At 43.7% G+C, this 15,175-nt stretch overlaps 1 pseudogene; it reads left to right on the forward strand.

The window, feature by feature from the left end:
- The first annotated feature begins 6,832 nt into the window (after positions 1-6,832).
- Positions 6,833-7,852, forward strand: LOC132477594 (eukaryotic translation initiation factor 4E-like; annotated as a pseudogene).
- Positions 7,853-15,175: the final 7,323 nt, after the last annotated feature.

A 15,175-nucleotide genomic window follows, 5' to 3' on the forward strand; every position in this document is an offset into this window, starting at 1 on the left:
AAGGTCTCTCTCCACACACACACACACACACACACACACACGCACGCACGCACGCACGCACGCACACACATTGTTTTTTCCAGTTCGAGATCTACCCAGGATTCGTTGCATTTGATTTCATGCCTCTCTGTACAAACTCCTTTAGTCTACTACCCTAGTACTAGTAGTCTCACTTTCAAAAGAATCGTTTGTTAACACAAGTTCGTGGGCGGAGGCACAGCGAGGCCAAACAAACTGAAACATCAGTTCGTAGCAGAGAAAAGCTTATTGCAGGGAGACAGGCGGCTCACGCCCTAAAAGCAACAAACTCCCCAAAAGGGTTTCAGCAAAGCACTTTTAAAAGCCAGGTGAGGGAGGGGGGGTCGCAGGGTATGTGATGGGCTTGTGCACAGTTCTCTGACTGGCTGATGGTAAGGTAGCAGGGTGGTGTCACAGGGGTTCACCGTATCTGTCCTCAGGCTCCAGGAGGCCTGGGGCTAGTTGCTCACAGGGGTTGTCAAGTAATTAACATCTTCCATTTGTTGGAGGGGGAGGGGGTGGGGGGGGTTCACTTCTGCAAACAACTCAGGAAGTGTATCAAATACTATTACCTAGGTTCTTCAGAGAGGAGCCAGAACAGAGGAGATGGGGGAAGGCCTGTCCCTGGAAGGCCCCATGGGGTCCTGCTCCGTTACACTTTCATCACTTTGACATATTTGAAAAGTCCAGGCCAATTGTAGACTATATCAGTATGGGTTTATTGAATTGTTTCTTCATGATTAGATTCAAGTCAAACTTTTTAGTAAAAGAAGTCGGAGGTGATGCTGTGTACTTCCATCAGCAGGCACAGTATCCTTTTGGCCTAGTATCCGTGATGTCAAGCTTGATCACTTGATCAAGGGTGGTCTGGTAGTTCTCTCCACAAAGATCCTCTCTCCCTCTGCAACAGATAATATCTGCAGTGCTACGCTGAAACCAGGTGAGTTATTTTCACCCAATAGGGGTAGCAAACACTTAGCGCAAACGTTATACAATGGAGATTTTCTAATTCTATCATTCCTAATCCGTTTATTAGCTGGCATTCCTTTCTAAAGAAGAGGACTCCCGCCCCCCCTTTCTCCTTTTCTTTTTTGTTTCTCCTCCCCTTCACAATTCCCCTCCCCCCCACTTCTTCTGAATAACAGTGTGAACTCTGGCATTCTTTTAAAATTCAATTTAATTAAATTACTGTAATCAAATACCATTATTATTTGTGGTGCTCAGATTGCCCTTCTGTGAGCCGTGGAAGCCCCCTACCCAGCTCCTTTTTCCTTACATATATCCTATCAGTCTTTGAACATTACCTTGCTTTCTGACCCAGGACCTTCCAAGCTCTCCTTGCATTTTCTCTGCCTTATGCAGAGAAACCTTAGTTCCTTTTAGTAGGAAATGGTACTTGGAAAACTCGATCTGAGTGTTTGCTACTGGGATGTCGTTTCTTCTAGGCCCTTTCAGTGGACCAAGTGTATATATATTCATATAGATATAAAACAGTAAACAGTATAGTCTTTACCCAAATATATTTTAAAATCATGAGTTCATACTGATACCCCCAATTAAAAATTCAGTACCACGAGGTTCATTCTAGCCTTCCTCTTTCCATATTTATATCTTTTTTCTCCCACAATGAAAACCCTGGTTACTAACAAAAGGATATGAAATATGATGTCAAAAACAGTAAACATGGCGGGGGTAAAAATGCAGGAAAATGCTGGTTCCCATCAGCATCAATATATTTACTCATTTATTCTATCCTACAATATGCACAAAAGAGCTGAGACTTCAGTACTAATACCAGCAGCAAAACTTCTAAGTTCAGGATTTCTTTGCAGTTCTTTTTATCTTTATAAATACGGCCCTTCTCAACGATGTGCAATATATGTGATATTTTGTTAGGTTTGTTATTTTTATTTGCATAACTTTAGTTTGCTTTTTTCATCTTTCTTATCTAGTTTTATTTTTTGAATGTATAAAGCATTCACCTCGTTCAAAATCAAATCTTACAAATGTTTTATTCAGAGGAAGCTCTCCCTTTCTGTTTCCTGCACTCTGTTCCCACTCACCTCCTATCACTAACCATTGTCATTAGTTTCTAGTTTATTCTCCCATTCCCCCCCCAAAATTAAGAATATGTATTTATTTGTTTGGTATCTATTGCTGTATAATTATGCTTTGCAGCTTAAAACAACAAACATTTATTACCTCACAGTTTCTGTGCATCAGAAATCCAAGAAGAGACTTCCTTGGTGGCGCAGTGGTTAAGAATCTGCCTGCCAACGCAGGGGACACGGGTTCGAGCCCTGGTCCGGGAAGATCCCACATGCCACGGAGCAACTGAGCCCACATGCCACAACTACTGAAGCCCATGCACCTAGAGCCTGTGCTCCGCAATAAGAGAAGCCACCACAGCAAGAAGCCTGCACACCACAACGAAGAGTAGCCCCTGCTCTCTGCAACTAGAGAAAGCCCCCGTTCATCAACGAAGACCCAACACAGCCAAAAATAAATAAATTAATTAACTAATCTTTTAAGAAAAAGAAAAAAAAAATCCAAGAAGGGCTTAGGGGCTTCCCTGGTGGCGCAGTGGTTGAGAGTCCGCCTGCCGATGCAGGGGACACGGGTTCGTGCCCCGGTCCGAGAAGATCCCACATGCCCCGGAGCACCTGGGCCCGTGAGCCATGGCCGCTGAGCCTGCGCGTCCGGAGCCTGTGCTCCGCAACGGGAGAGGCCACAACAGTGAGAAGCCCGCGTACCGCAAAAAAAAAAAAAAAGAAGAAGAAGGGTTTAGGTAGCTACCTCTGGCTCCAGGTCTCTCGCAAGAATGCAATCAAGATGGCACTTGGGGCTACAATCCTCTCAAGTCTGGACTGGGGGAGGATCTGCCTCCAAACTCACTCAACCTGGCTGTTAGTTGGCCTCAGAAGATCCTCTTTCAAGCTCCCTCACGTTGCTGTTGGCAGATCTCAGGTCCCTGCTGGCTGTCAGCCAGTGAATTAGTTTCTTGGGGCTGCCTTAATAAATTACCACAAACAGGATGGTTTAAAAAAAATGGGGGGTTCTTTGTTATACAGCAGAAACTAACACAACACTGTAAAGCAATCATACTCCAATAAAGATGTTTAAAAAAGGGGGGGGGGTTATTCTCTCATAGTTCTGAAGGCTAGAAGTTCAAAATCAAGATGTCAGCAGGGAAGAATCCTTTCTTGCCTCTCTCCAGGCTTCTAGCAGTTACCAGCTATCCTTGGTGTTCTTGGCTTGTAACGGCATAACTTTTGTTTCTGCCTCTGCCTTTACATCACGTTGTGTGTGTGTCTCTGTGTGTCTGCGTCTCCGTGTGTCTGTGTCCAAATTTCCTGCTGCTAAGGACACCAGTCATTGTATTTGGTCCACCCTAATCCAGTATGACCTCGTCTTAACTTGATTGCAGTAGCAAAGACCCTGTTTCCAAATGAGGTCACTTCACAGATACCAGGTGGATTAGGACTTCAGTATGTCTTTCTGGGAGACACAATTCAAGCCACAACCACCGAAAATATCAGTTTCTTGCATGGTGGTCTCTCGGTAAAACCACTCACAACATGGCAGCTTGCTTCGCACTACAGAGAAAAAGGTAAAAAGAGAGAGAGATTCCAGCATGGAAGCCGGGTCTTTTTGTAACATTATTTAACAGTGACATCCCACTACTTCTGCTATATTTTACTTGCTTTCTAGAGTCAGTAAGTCCAGCCCACACTCAAGAGGAAAGGATTACACAATAGGCAATGATTAGGGGGGCCATCTCAGAGCCTGCCTGACACGATTTATATATTTTATTTTACTTCCCCTTTTTTCTTCCATGAAAGGTAGCACATTTTATTCTTCCTTGCTATTCTCGCTGTTTAATAATAGATAATGTATCCTGGAAATCACTCTGGAGTATAACTGAGCAGGACCCTATGGGTTCTTCCCAGGACAGACCCCTCCTCCATCTCCTGCTTAGCTCCTCCCTGAAGCACCTAGATAACAGTTATCTGATGCACATTTCCTGAGTTGTTTTACAGATGCTAAAACCCCTACCAAATAGAAAACTTTAACTACATGATGACCATGAGCACACAGCCCCCAGACCTACTGGCACCTAAGGATGGATCAGGTTGACCCATGACACCACCCTCACCATCAACCATTCAGAATTGTGCACGAACTGATCACACACCCTGTGACACCCCCCGCACCCCGCCCACCTTGCCTTTAAGAATGCTTTCCCGGGACTTCCCTGGCGGTCCAGTGGTTAGGACTCCGTGCTCTCACTGCCGAGGGCCCGGGTTCAGTCCCTGGTCGGGGAACTAAGATCTCACAAGCAGTGTGGTTCGGCCAAAAAATAATAAATAAATAAACAAAAATGCTTTCCTGAAACCCATTGGGGAGCTCGGGTGTTTTGAGCACTAGCTGCCCTGGACTCCTTGCTTGGCACCTGCAATAAACGTTGCACTTCCCTTCACCACAACCCTGCGTCAGTAGATCGGCTTTACTGCAAGCAGGTGACCCAAGTTTGATTCAGAAACAAAAGCAGTTCTCAGTACTACATTCATTATTTTGTAATAACCTATAAGGGAAAAGAATCTGAAAAAGTATGTATATGTATAACTGAATCACTGTGCTGTACACCTGAAACTAACATGACATTGTAAATAAACTGTGCTCCAATTAAAAAAAAAAAAAGAGCAGTTCCCAGAGGCCTTTCTCATCCTTCATTACTACAGCATAGTTCTCCCTCATGTGGATGGACCCAGGTTATTTAACAGTTAGCTTCTTGTAGTGTGATAGGCAGAATTCTAAGATGGGCCTAAGATTCTTGGCTCCTGATGTGCACATACCTTCTACTAGTTATTCAATCAAACACTAATCTAGGTAAGTCTGTGAAAGGATTTTGCATGTATATTAAAGTCCCAGCGACTTCCCCAGTGGCACAGTGGTTAAGACTCCATGCTCCCAATGCAAGGGGCCCGGCTTCGATCCCTACTCAGGGAATTAGATCTCACATGCATGCCACAACTAAGGAGCCTGCCTGCCACAACTAAGACCACAACTAAGGAGCCTGCCTGCCACAACTAAGACCTGGTGCAACAAAATAAATAAGTTTTAAAAAATAAAAATAAAGTCCCAAATCAGTTGCCCCTATAATAGGGAGATTATTTAGTGGGCCTGACCTAGTCATATGAGCCCTTTAAAAGCAGAGAATTTTCTCTAGCTGATCACAGAAGGAAAGTCAGAGCTTCAAATCACAAGAAGGATTTGACACACCGGCTTGACGATGAGGCTTCACATGGCAAGGAATGAGGGTGCCTCTAGAAGCTGAGAGCCTCCCGAGCTGACACCCCACGAGGAGCAGCATCCTCAGTCCTGCCACCATGAGAAACTACATTCTGCCAGCAATAAGGATGACCCTGAAGCAGGTTCATCCTCCTGAGTTCTCTAGATGAGAACTAAACCAAGCCGGCACCTTGACTTCAGCCTTGTGATACCCTGAGTGGAGAACCCAGCCACACCAGGCCACACTTCTGATCGACTACTAAATGGGTGTCACTTGAAGCTAAACTTGTGGTTTTATATTATGCAGCAATAGAAAACGAATACATGTGGCTTATATTTGGTTTGCAATCTTTTGCTATGACAAATAGTGAGATAATGAAGAAACTTTTGCATATATTGTGTTCGTTGGAGGAGGTATAGCTTCAGGGTAAATTCCCAGAAGAGGGATTGTAGGGTCAAAAAGAAAATGCATGTGTACAAAACCTGCATTTATTGATGCAAAGTGCTCCTCCAGGAATCTTTATATTCAATGGTTCATTCAAGCCAAAAAAAAGTGTTATTTCCATTTTATAAATGAGGAAATTGAGGTTTCAGGAGGTAACTGGTCTATGCCAGAGCCAGAGCCCAAAGCCCCCTCTCTCTCATTCCCTTCTCCAGTTTCTCTAGCTCAGGCCCCAGGCTGGGCTTAACCCCAATTTCCACTCTCCAACTTGAGCTCTAAGTGAGACCTTGGAGTTTTGTCCACTCACTGTTTTGATGTCAGTACAGTTTAGACCTGTTTGAGGTTTCACATGAATCCTGCCATAAAAACAAATGTACATTTGCATTGAGATTGCAATGTGCACACTTTTTTTTGTAGTTGTGGCATCCTGTTGACATCGAATATGACTTTGATAATAAATACCAGCTCCTGAAAAAAACAAAACAAACAAACAAACAAAAAAAACCAAATGTAATCCCCATGCTGTGGGGAAAGTCACTGGAATGCTTTCTTTTCTAGGGCAGGAAAATAAGAACATGACTTTTTCTACCCCAGCTCTCACCTCACCAAGTCCTTTACAGACTCATGACTGTGTGACACACCCTTTCCTATAGATTCTTTAGACACCCAAACTCCACTATTTTCCTGTGCCCCACCAGCCTCTGCTAGTAGGCATATCATCCTTAGTAATACACAGATAATATCCAGTAATTTATATTTAGTATGAAGATCCCTTTCAAGTATAAAGATCCATCTGTAATACAAACTAATATATATATTTTTTTTTTGCCGTACATGGGCCTCTCACTGTTGTGGCCTCCCCCGTCGCGGAGCACAGGCTCTGGACGCACAGGCTCTGGACGCGCAGGCTCAGCGGCCATGGCTCACGGGCCCAGCCGCTCCGCGGCATGTGGGATCTTCCCGGACCGGGGCACGAACCCGTGTCCCCTGCATCGGCAGGCGGACTCTCAACCACTGCGCCACCAGGGAAGCCCCGCAAACTAAATTTTTAAAACTCTTGGAGTCCCTCGGTTGTGCGATCAGATCGATCTAAGATGGCGACTGTGGAACCGGAAACCACCCCTACTCCTAATCCCCCACCTACAGAAGAAGAGAAAACAGAATCTAATCAGGAGGTTGCTAACCCAGACCACTATATGAAACATCCTTTACAGAACAGATGGGCACTCTGGTTTTTAAAAAATGATAAAAGCAGGGCTTCCCTGGTGGCGCAGTGGTTGACATTCCGCCTGCCGATGCAGGGGACACGGGTTCGTGCCCCGGTCTGGGAGGATCCCACATGCCGCGGAGCGGCTCGGCCCGTGAGCCATGGCCGCTGAGCCTGCGCGTCTGGAGCCTGTGCTCCGCAACGGGAGAGGCCACAACAGTGAGAGGCCTGCGTACCGCAATAAAAAAAAAAAAAAAAAAAAAAAAAAAAGATAAAAGCAAAACTTGGCAAGCAAACCTTTGGCTGATCTCTAAGTTTGATAATGTTGAAGACTTTGGGGCTCTGTACAACTATAACCAGTTGTCTAATAATTTAATGCCTGGCTGTGACTAGTCACTTTTTAAGGATGGTATTGAGCCTATGTGGGAAGATGAGAAAAACAAACGAGGAGGACGATGGCTAATTACATTGAACAAACAGCAGAGACGAAGTGACCTCCATCGCTTTTGGTTAGAGACACTGCTGTGCCTTATTGGAGAGCCTTTTGATGACTACAGTGATGATGTATGTGGAGCTGTGGTTAATGTTAGAGCTAAAGGTGATAAAATAGCAATATGGACTACTGAATGTGAAAACAGAAAAGCAGTTACACATACAGGGAGGGTATACAAGGAAAGGTTAGGACTTCCTCCAAAGATAGTGATTGGTTATCAGTCCCATGCAGACACAGCTACTAAGAGCGGCTCCACCACTAAAAATAGGTTTGTTGTTTAAGACGACACCTTCTGAGTATTCTCATAGGAGACTGCGTCAAGCAATTGAGATTTGGGAGCTGAACCAAAGCCTCTTCAAAAGCAGAGGGGACTGCATTTAAATTTGATTTCCATCTAAATGTTGCTAAGATATAAGAGAAGTCTCATTCACCTTTGTCTTGTACTTCTGTGTTCATTTTTTTTTTAAATTTTGGCTAGAGTGTCCACTATCCCAATCAAAGAATTACAGTACACATCGTCCCCAGAATCCATAAATGTATTCCTAGCCCACTCTGTAATAGCTTAAAAGAATTAACGATTACAAACACATTTGACCCATCTACAATATTAAAGAAAAGAATTTGCATTTCTATACCTTACAAGATAACGATTCTGTTTATGTTCCACTGTATGCAGGAGCATATTTTGCTGGTTTGAAAGAGTATGATGTATACACTTTTCTAACAATTTTCTTTGTTTCTTTTTATAGCATTGTCTGTGCTGTACTCTTGCTGATGGCTGCTAGATTTTAATTTATTTGTTTCCCTACTTGATAACATTATTGATTCTGATTTCAGTTTGTCATTTGTTTTGCTTTTTTTCCCTCATGTAACATTGGTGAAGGATCCAGGAATATGACACAAAGGTGGAATAAACATTAATTTTGTGCATTCTTTGGTAATTTTTTGTTTTTTTGTAACTACAAAGCTTTGCTACAAATTTATGCATTTCATTCAAATCAGTGATCTATGTTTGTGTGATTTCCTAAACATAATTGTGGATTATAAAAAATGTAACATCATAATTACATTCCTAATTAGAATTATATGTTTTTGTATCTTTATCCTGTATTTTAACACTTTGTTATACTTAGGTTATTTTGCTTTGGTTAAAAAATGGCTCAAGTAGAAAAGCAGTCCCATTCATATTAAGACAGTGTACAAAACTGTAAATAAAATGTGTACAGTGAATTGTCTTTTAGACAAAAAAAAAAAAAAATCTTGGAGTCCCTATAAAATGGATGGTGGTACTTTCAGCATCTATCAAGAAAATTCACACCAAACTTGAGGACCCTCTGAATAACCTTGGGTTCCCCCAAGGGTCCTGATCCACGGGTTAGAAATCACTGCTCTAGGGAATAGTAACATGGTTACATCATCATAACCAGTTTTGAAACAACAAGAATAACAAAAATGAAATGGTAAGTCTAGAAACAAATCTACTAAGTACTCAGTGCCAGTCCCTGATAAACACAACTAATTTTTCACCTATTCTTTGCTCTCACCTTTGCCCTGTAACAGCCCTTTGTATGTGCGTTTGATCTGACTACAGTCAAGACACCCAGATGGCAATATGGAAATGAAGACCTGAATTCTACTCAATCTTGGCCAAACTGTGTTAGCTCTCCGACCTTGATTAATTAATTTCTCTTAAGTCCTCAGTTGCAAAATGCAAACAATACCTCCCTTACAGAATGTTAAGTGAGGTGATGTGTGCAAAAACAGACTCTGTAAAATGTAAGTGCTCTAGAAGTATCTTCTAAGTTCATCTGGCTATGTCACTCATGAGCTTAAAATTCTTCCTTGTCTTCCCAGTGTCTTCAGAATCAAGGATAAGCCCTTAGCCTGGCAGAGAAGCCCCTCCCCGTGTGGTTTTTAGAGCTTCCAGTCACAGGAATCCAGTTCCCCATCCTCCGCTGTTCATCTGCCTCTCAACCCTCTGTTCTAAAGTCTGGCCATCTCAAGGAGCTGGACTCTTCACCGTATTTCCATTTAGACCCTTTATTAGCACATTGTGTATGCCACCATTCAGAACAGTAAGGTCCTCAAACAAGCCACAGTCTATAAGTTGGGCTATGCCAGGCCTCATGAGGAGCTGGGCAGCAAGAACTACTCCTCACCCACATCTTGGTTTTCATCATCTTGGTAGTTACATTTGTACTGTGATGAAGAACAAATGATTTGGAATCAGCTAGAATTTAATAAGTGTGTATGCAACTAACTTAAACTACAGGAATGATATTGATACATTGTAATATGGCCCTACATCTTGTCAGGAAGGAGTCTCTTGAATTCTTCTGGATGCTTGATGCCATGCAGAACGAAAGGCCTGAATCAGACCACTTTTAGGGTAGTCTTCATTGATCGGTGGGGAGAAGAACATTGTATCTGAGACATCTGGTCACCTTCCCCTGCCCTTGGCAAAGTGCAGCAGTAATGAGCAATAGCTGCTCCTAACAAGAACAGCTGGATAGGCGGTGTTCCCAGATGGTATGCTTGGGGAATGAGCCAGTGAAATTCTTTATCCTCACCTCTTACAGCAGTGGCTATCAACCAGGAGATTTGCCCCCCAGAGGACATTTGGGAATGTTTGGAGACTTTTTTTTTTTGGTTGCATTGGGTCTTCATTGCTGCCCACGGGCTTTCTTTAGTTGTGGCGAGAGGGCTTCCCATTGCGGTGGCTTCTCTTGTTGTGGAGCACAGGCTCTAGGGCGTATGGGCTTCAGCAGTTGTAGCTCGCAGGCTCTAGAGTGCAGGCTCAGTAGTTGTGGCGCACGGGCTTAGTTGCTCCGCAGCATGTGGGATCTTCCTGGACCAGGGATTGAACCCGTGTCCCCCATTGGCAGGCGGATTCTTAACCACTGCGCCACCAGGGAAGTCCCTGGAGACATTTTTGGTTGTCACAATTCAGTGATGGCTACTAGCATCTTTTGGGTAGGGACCAGACATGCTGCTAAACATCCTATGATGCCCAGGAAAGGCCTCCACAACAAAGAATTATCAAAACGGCAATAGCGTTGAGGTTTGAAAAATCCTGTTTTGTAGGAATGTTGCTTTCGGCGTATGTTTTTCTTGGTTACAGGTGCTCTTTTGAGAGCACATCTTTTGCATAGGTCTGTGAGTGTTTGTTTGTATAAAATAGTTGCAGCTCCCTGAACAGGCCATTGCTCCCTTTCACCTCTGGAACCTTGCACACGCTAAGTTGCACCTGCTAAGTTCTTTCTCTTGCTAATTTCTTCTCATCCTTCAGGCTTCAGTTTGGACATCATCTCCTCCAGGAAGTCTCTCCTGATTCCTAAAATCGAGGCATAGTAGGTGCCCCCATGCACATCCATCCTGCGATCAGAACAGTTACGGCACTTCAGTAGAACTAACTTTTTCTTTGTCAGTCTCCCCACCAGACAGTAAGCTCCTTGGGGTGGGGACGCAGTCTTGCTCACTACTGTATTCCTAGTACCCAGTACAGCACCTGATGTGGTAGGCAGTCGATTAATATACACACATTTGAAGAGTCTATATAATTTGGGATCTGGCAGAGAGATGAAAGGCTTTTCAAAATGGTCCACCCTGTCTTCCTCTCATTGATATCAGTTGTGTGTTTTGTTTGATCAAAGCTTCCCTATTTGTGCTTCAGTAGAGAAAATGGAAGAATAGTGCCGAGAATCTCACATGAATTCTGGTGAGCTGTACTTGGAGATCTCAGTTATCTACCTTTACGCTACTCTCTGCAGTCTTCCTTTTTATTATCTTTTTAGTATCCTTTTAATTTTTATGCCCAGGAGCTGGCAAACTAGGGTCTATGGGCCAAATATGGACAGTTGCCTGTTTTTGTATAGCCATAGAAATGGTTGTTACACTTTTTTAATGGTTACTTTTTTTTTTTTTTTTGCCAGACTGCACATGGCACGTGGGATCTCAGTTCCTGGAACAGGGATCAAACCCGTGACCCCAGCCATGGAAGCACAGAGTCCTAACCACTGGACCGCCAGGGAATTCCCAATAGTTACATTTTGAATAGCTATGTAAGTACCTACAGAATATCCTCAATTTTGCCTCCTGGACTGCGAAGAGCAAAATATTTACAATCTGGTCCTTTACAGAAGAAGCTTGCTGACCACTGCTCTATCCTTTAGCATATTTGCATTTAAATATTCCATTCTGGTCTCAGCTGTGCTTTGGCTATTGTGTCATCAGCCTGTTAGGGCTCATTTGGTAAAGGGGGAAGAGTACAGCCTTGTGACAGCTGATGGTAGCAGAACCGACTATCATGAGACCCTCACAAAGACCCCTGGCACCAGACAGGACAGATCTGTACCATGATTCTCTTAGTACAATCAATGCAGTTTGCACACTTAACCAAATTCTCTTGCACCTTCACTTTAAAATCATAAATATAAAATCAATTACACTCTTCAAATTGAAATCACAAGGTATTCTGTCAGATTCTCTAGAGTATAGTTTCTATTTTTATTACAGACACTGCACATAAATAACAGACACATAAGGGTTGTGTTACACTTCAAGGTTAGTACTAAAAATATTAGTACTATGGGCTTGATTTAGCTCACCATTGCTATATTTAATTCTAAACCTTCTCGGGGTTATATAATCATATAATAATGTACCCAACCAACAGCAGATTTACTAGCTCAGGTCAGCTGAGTAACTAGATAATGAAAAAAATCAGGACATCAATAAGATTATCTCGAAGTGTTGTGAGATACACTCCAGTTATGTGTTCCCTTTTTACAGAGGAGCTGTGTCTGATACTTACCAGGGACCTCAAGTCTAAACCTTTCATTTGGAATTTCATTTCTCTACCTTCGTCCCTGGTCATTTTCCCTCAGCAAACCCAATTTGTTTGTTTTAGAGCCTGATTTAGGTGGAGAGAGAGAGAGAAGCAAGTCACATTTAAAGGACTGAGAATACTAACAATTTCAAACTTCTCAACAGCAATACTGGAAGCTAGAAAACAACGGAGCAATGCCTTAAATGTGAGGGAAAATTATTGCCAAACTGTAACACCATATCTAACCAAAAAAAATTAAAAGCTACAGACGTGCAAGGTCTCAAAGAATTGGCCTCTCCTGTACGTGTCCTCAGAAAAGATGATAAAGGATATATTTCCTCAAAACTAAGGAATAAACTTTTTTTAAAGGTATACATGGGAAATAGGAGCTCCAACACAGGAGGGTGGGGAAAGGACTTCCTAAAATGACAGTGAAAATCAATCTCAGGACAATAGCAATCAGCCTAGATCAGAGCAGGAGTACAAAGAGATCCTGGAAATATATTGCAGAGAAAAACTGCGACTGATAAATCACCTGATGTTTGTGAAAGTAGTGATAGGGGGCTTTAACTACGAAGAGAGAGTTTGGGGATGAATTTGAAATAGGCACCCAGAAAAGTAAGCCCAATTATTATTATTTTTTTGCTGTGCTCGGGCTTTCTCTAGTTGCGGCGAGCAGGGGCTACTCTTCATTGTGGTGCGTGGGCTTCTCATTGTGGTGGCTTCTCTTGTTGCGGAGCACGGGCTCTAAGCACGGAGGCTTCAGTAGTTGTGGCACACGGGCTTAGTTGCTCCGCAGCATGTGGGATCTTCCCGGACCAGGGCTCAAACCTGTGTCCCCTGAATTGGCAGGCAGATTCTTAACCACTGTGCCACCAGGGAAGTCCCCAAAAACCTTTTAAATGATGACAATTTTTAATTCCAGGGTAAACCAGAGGTCATAAAAAGAGGAAACATAATCATGGTATACTACATGGCTCAGCTATGAATAACATTTACAAAGTCAGAGTAATTAAACACTACATATTGGGAATTCCCTGGTGGTCCAGTGGCTAGGACTCCGTGCTTCCACTACAGGGGGCAGGGGTTCGATTCCTAGTCTGGGAACTAAGATCTTGCAAGCTGTGAGGCACTGCTGAAGAAAAATGTTCATTAAAAAAAAAAAAAAAAACCTATATATTGGTTTAACCAAAACTGGTGATAGGGCTTCCCTGGTGGCGCAGTGGTTGAGAGTCCGCCTGCCGATGCAAGGGACACAGGTTCGTGCCCCGGTCTGGGAGGATCCCACATGCCGCAGAGCGGCTGGGCCCGTGAGCCATGGCCGCTGATCCTGAGCGTCTGGAGCCTGTGCTCCGCAACCGGAGAGGCCGCAACAGTGAGAGGCCTGTGTACCGCAAAAAAAAAAAAAAAAAACTGGTGATATAATTGTACTTAGAGGATAGTGAAGAGCTCTGTGTGTCTGTGAGTAGGTGTGAGGGTGAGTGTGGATGGGCGTAAATCTTTGTCTTCAGAAGAAGGAAGTCTATAGATATCAAAGGAGAAAAATCAGGGAATGGCAGATAAATCAGCTTATTAGAAATCAAGGAGGTAAATGCTGGAAGAAACAGCTGAGGACTTCCCTGGTGGCACAGTGGTTAAGAATCCGCCTGCCAATGCAGGGGACACAGGTTCAAGCCCTGGTCTGGGAAGATCTCACATGCTGCAGAGCAATTAAGCCCGTGTGCCACAACTACTGAGCCTGCGCTCTAGCCCACGTGCTACTGTGCCACGTGCTACTACTGAAGCCCGCGCGCCTAGAGCCCATGCTCTGCAACAAGAGAAGCCACTGCAATGAGCCCATGCACTGCAACGAAAAGTAGCCCCCGCTCAACGCAACTAGAGAAAGCCCGCGTGCAGCAACCAAGACCCAACGCAGCCAAAAATTAATTAATTTTTTAAAAAAAGGAAGAAAAGAGCATGGGGAAGGCCCACCTGCTCTTTACTGCCTCTGGTCACAATCCATAGGCAAGAATTAGTCCCAAAGCCCCACTAAAATACCAAGATGCTGGGAAGTGTGCTTTAATTGTATATCTAGGAAAAGGAATGGATTTTGGTGAATATCTGGTGAATCTCTTCCCACTTTGGTGGAATGTACTTCCAGGAGGGAAGGTATATGATAACAGCTAGCCTCTCATGTCCACTCTGGCCTCCCTCATCCATCTCCACAGAGCACAGTGACCTGGATCAAGTCTTCCTGCTGCCTAAAAGCTTTCCACTGTACTTAGCATTAGCCCCCAAATCCTTATGCCAGCCTTGGAGGCCAGCATGACGTGGGTTCTCCCACTGTGCCAAGCTCTTCTTCATCTGCACAGGTTGTCACCTCTGCTCGGAATACTACCGTCCTGCTTCCTCTTTTCACAACCTGACATTTACCCACGTTTTTAGTCTCAGGTCAAATATTGCTTCATCCAAGAGGCCACTGTGATAGTCACAGTAACAGCCCCAAAGAACTCTATGTCCTAATCCCTGGAATCTGTGACTATGTTAGGTTACACGGCAAAGGAGAATTAAGATTACGGATAGAATTAAGGTGGCTAATCAGCTGACCTTTAGGTAGGGAGGTTATTTTGGATTATCCAAGATAATGAGATAGTGAGTGGGTCCGATGTAATCACATGGGTCCTTATAAGTGAAAGAGGGAGGTGGAAAAGTCAGAGATACAATATGACTGTGGAGGTAGGCTGGAGTGATTTGATGTGAGAAGAACTCTACCTGCCATTGTCGGCTTTGAAGATGGAAAAGAGTCATAAACCAAGGAATGTGGGCAGTGCCAAAAGCTGCCCAATCAGTCAAGGAAACTGATTCTCCCCTGGAGCCACCAGAAGGAATACAGCCCTGAAACCCCCTTGATTTTTG

Source organism: Mesoplodon densirostris, chromosome 17 (genome assembly GCF_025265405.1).
Source record: "Mesoplodon densirostris isolate mMesDen1 chromosome 17, mMesDen1 primary haplotype, whole genome shotgun sequence".
NCBI lineage: Eukaryota > Metazoa > Chordata > Mammalia > Artiodactyla > Ziphiidae > Mesoplodon > Mesoplodon densirostris.